Genomic DNA, 4,201 nt, shown 5'->3' with positions numbered 1-4,201 from the left:
AAGTACAATATAACAGAGTGGTAGACACATTCCCTGCCCACAGTGAGCTTACGGTCCAGAGGGGGAGACAGACATTAATATGAATAAAAATGAATTACGGGTACATAGGAGCTGTGGGGCTGAGGGAGCGGTGAATAAAGGGAGCAAATCCAAGAGCAGGGGTGATGCAGGAGGGAGTAGGAGAAGAGGAAATGGAGGCTTAGTCAGGGAAGGTCTCCTGGAAACGTGCCCTTAATAAGACCGCGAAGATGGGGAGAGTCGTCGTCTGTCGGATGTGAGGAGGGGGAGGGTGTTCCAGGCCAGAGGCAGGACTTGGGCGAGGGGTCCGTGGAAAGATAGATGAGATGGAGGTTCAGTGATTAGTTTGTCATGAAATGGGCAAAGTGTGAGGGCTAGGTTACTGTAGGAGAGCAACGAGGTAAGATGGGGGGGGGGGGTTGGAGGGGGCACAGGGTGATGGGTGCTTTAAAGCCAAGGGTGAGGAGTTTCCATTTGATTTCATTCATTCTTTCAGTGGTATTTATTGAGCACTTACTGTATACAAAGCACTGTAGGAAGCATTTGGTAGAGTAAAATATAACAACAGACACATTCCTGCCCACAGTGAACTCACGGTCGTTAAGCACTTTCTATGTCCCTTGCCCTCTAATAATAATAATAATGATAATAATGGCATTGGTTAAGAGCTTACTACGTGCAAAGCACTGTTATAAGCGCTGAAGAGGATACAAGGTGATCCGGTTGTCCCACACGGGGCTCTCAGTCTTAATGCCCGTGTGACAGATGAGGTAACTGAGGCCCAGAGAAGTGAAGTGACTTTCCCAAAGCGGCGGAGCTGGGATTTGAACCCGTGACTTCTGACTCCCCAGCCCGGGCTCTTTCGCTGGGGTGACTACAAGGTAATCGAGTCGGACACAGTCCCCGTCTTACGTGGGTCTCACGGGCTAAGGGCGGAGGGAAGCACACGGAGGGGGAAGGGGCTGGGCTGGGGGCCGGGGTTGGGCGCTTGGGACTCTGCTCTTCCCTCCTGTCAGGGCCCGGCTCCTGTGGGAACGACGTAGCGTTGCAGCGGTCCGGGCAGAACTTGGGCACAGGACCCCCTCTGAGCAGCGCTTAGCAGCACGTGGGCTCGGGATGAGGGCTCCTGCTGGCCCCTGCTGACCACTGATGGCCCTCAAATGCAGTGGCCCTGCTCTAACAAGAAGCCATAGAGCACAGACCTGGGTTCTAATCCCGGTTCTACCACCTGGCTGCTCTATGACCTTGGGCAAATCACTTAACTTCTCTGGGCCTCATTTCCCTCATCTGTAAAACAGGGATTAAGACCGTGAGCCCCATGTGGGACAGGGGCTGTGTCCAACCCGATTTACTTGCTATCTACCCCGGCCCTCAGTACAGAGTCTGGCACATAGTAAGCGTTTAACAAATACCACTATTATCATTAAGTTCTCTAGGGTAACTTGGGCCGTCCATCTTGACCCCAGGAAGCGGAGAAGGGGTGGGGATGGAGGGCGTGCCATCCTTTTGGGGGTTGGGCTTTCCCCCTTTTGGCCCGCGGCTCCTTGCCCCCCACCCGATCCTCCCTCCCCCCACGTCGCTCCGCCAGCGTCCTCGTCCTCGCTGCTGGCTTTGAGGCGAACATACCTGTGACCTATGGAATTGGCAGCCAGAGGGGTCAGAGAGAACTGGCTGTCAATTCATAGGTCAGAGCCCTGTGCGCTCTCTCTCTCCGAGGGGCAGGGCCATCCTGGCCCAAGCAGAGGTGGGGAGCGCCTTTGTACGTCGGGGGGAGGTCCCCCGCCTTCGCCGCAGTTCTCTTGGGCCTGCTCTTCCGTCCCCCGGCTCCATCAGGTCGCCCCTTCCTCTTCCTCCGAGGATCCCGGATGACCCACCCAAGATAACAGCAGCTCCACTGGAACCAGGAGACCCTTCCACATGGAGTTGCTGTTACAAGGGGTGGGCTCCACAAGTGCGCCGTCGGAGGGTCCAACTGCTCCTCCTCTTCGAGCCCCCTCTGCCCGCAGCGTCACGCCAGGGTCACTGCGGGGTGGAGAGAGCCCTCCCGGCCACCCCCCTCCGCCCCGCCCACCCGTTTTCTTCCGCCCCGGTCTCCGCCGGGCCCGAGGTCCAGAGTCTCTTTATTCCAGCTTCTTATCAACTGGCCCTCGCGCTTGGCGCCCCATCTCCGATGCCAACCCGCCAACGCTCCCTCCCGCGGGCGAAGTCCGCTGCTCCGCCCAGGTCTGCCTCATAAATCCGATTTATGACCCCCTACACTGGTCCTCCCAACCTCCCCTGCCCCATCGATCGCTTCCTGCTCTCAACCGTTGGTCCCGGGCTGGAGGGCCGGCCCCGCCCCGAGGGTCGTCGGGCTCCCGAGGGAGGAGATGGCCTCCCCCCCCGACTTCTTGCGCTCCCCGCGCCGGGCGGCGACCCCCGACCCACGGGCCCGACGGCCTCGGCTGGCGGGGCGTTCCGAACCGGGGCTGGAGGGAGAGGGGAAGCCGGGAAAGGGAAAGGGAAGGGAGCTTGAGAGGAGGGAAATGGGAGCGGGGAAGGAGAAGGAAGACCAAGAAGACGACCAGCCCCCATCTCGCCTCCAAGGACGAAGCGAGGCCACGGAAATCACGGGGCCGTAGGGCCGCCCTCGTGGGCTGACGGGACGCAAGATTTAGAGAGGGACAGTCCGGGCCCACAGCATCCCGCTCTTCTCCCCGGCAACAGGTTCGACTTCCACCCGCGGCCACCTCCACCCCCACCTTGGGGGCCATCCCAGGGCCGAGGGACCCCCGAAGCCTGGTTCTGAGGCCTGCTCGGTGAGACTAGGGTGGACCCAGAGGCTCCCCGGGACCTTCGGGAGCTTGACCCCCACGTTTCCACCGGGGGTGGTTTCAGCCAAGTCGGCCCTCATGAGGTTCCTCGAGCCTGCCCTGTTCCTCCTCCCGGGCCCGAGCCCAGAGATGGCAGGAGGGTGGTGGTTCAAGGCCCAGCAGCCGTTCCTCTTGAGTATTAGCCTTCTCTGGCCGCCTCGGGCCCAGGGCGATCCCCGACCCCTCCCCCGGAGACCCCGCCTGCCCCCAGGGGAGCGGAAGCGTGGGGGCCTGGAAAAGTGCATCCAGGTCCCGTGAACGGCTACGTGAGCTCTCGCTGCCCATCACGCACCCGCCGGTCCACCCAGAGGTGCCCGCGCACGTCCCCTCTCGCGGACTGGCCTTCCCCCGCCTGAGCTGCCGGTCCCTCTTCCACCGAGGGAGTCCGGCCCCAAATCCCTCTCCGCCCCGTAGCCCGCTGCCCTCCCGGGACCCTGCTTCCAGCCCCCATCCCCGCCGCCCGGCCCAGAGACGCGGCAGCGGGGCCGGCCAGCTGCGGGCCGGAGAGGGATGGGGGCCGAGCTCGCCAGGGGACCCGTGGGGGGCACTTACCTCGACGTCTCTCCGGGGCGTCACCCGAACTGGACGTGGGGTACGCCGGGGAGCAGCAGGAGGAAGTGAGCCCATCGGGGCGGCCCGGGCCGGCTTTTGAGCGGTCGGCCAAGCCCAGCGCTCCCAGGGTTAATGATTAGCTCGGCCGTCAATATTGGATCCCCAGTGGGGTTCGAAGGGCAAGGAAACCTGAACTGTGCCCGGGAGGCGGTTGGGGGGGATGGTTCCAGGAACCCAGGTGATCTGCCCTCCAGATCCCAGGGCCTCTCCCGGAATTCAGGGTCCTTCCTGTCAGTCACTGGACGGATGGGCCGCGCCCATCCCCCTCCGGAATGGGGGTACCTACCTTCCGGAGCCTGCCCCCTCCCCCCATCTGTCTTCGCTTCCCTCACCCCAGCTCCACTGCAAGCGCTTCGAGGGCAGGGATCGGACAGTCCAACTCTACGGCCAATCGACCGATCGAATAATCCACGGTATTTACCGAGCGCTTCCTCCGGGCAGAGAATGGTATTAAGCGCTTACCACGCGCCAGGCATCGTACTGAGCACTGGGGTGGATACGAGCCGATCGGGGTAGATACGGAATCCCTGTGCCTCATGCAGCCTTAATCCCCGTTTTACAGATGAGGGAACTGAGGCCCAGAGAAGTGAAGTGACTTGCCCGAGGTCGCTCAGCAGTCAAGTGGCTGAGCTGGGATTTGAACCGCCGTCCTTCCGACTTCCAGATAGAGCACTAGGCCAGGCGGCCAAGGTGAGCACGTAGAGTCGGTGGCCCGAGTG

General features: G+C 61.8%; 2 non-coding genes across 2 annotated transcripts; both read right to left on the bottom strand.

Annotated features, from left to right (window-relative positions):
- Nucleotides 1–1,632: 1,632 nt before the first annotated feature.
- Nucleotides 1,633–1,723, bottom strand: MIR192 (microRNA mir-192). Its single transcript, NR_034753.1, has one exon. It is a non-coding gene; the product is annotated as a microRNA mir-192 (primary transcript).
- A 154-nt stretch (nt 1,724–1,877) lies between these two features.
- Nucleotides 1,878–1,969, bottom strand: MIR194-2 (microRNA mir-194-2). Its single transcript, NR_034754.1, has one exon. It is a non-coding gene; the product is annotated as a microRNA mir-194-2 (primary transcript).
- Between the last annotated feature and the right edge of the window lie 2,232 nt (nt 1,970–4,201).

The sequence above is a fragment of the Ornithorhynchus anatinus genome, chromosome 3 (genome assembly GCF_004115215.2).
Source record: "Ornithorhynchus anatinus isolate Pmale09 chromosome 3, mOrnAna1.pri.v4, whole genome shotgun sequence".
Lineage (NCBI taxonomy): Eukaryota > Metazoa > Chordata > Mammalia > Monotremata > Ornithorhynchidae > Ornithorhynchus > Ornithorhynchus anatinus.
This window is presented reverse-complemented; position numbering and strand designations above follow the sequence as displayed.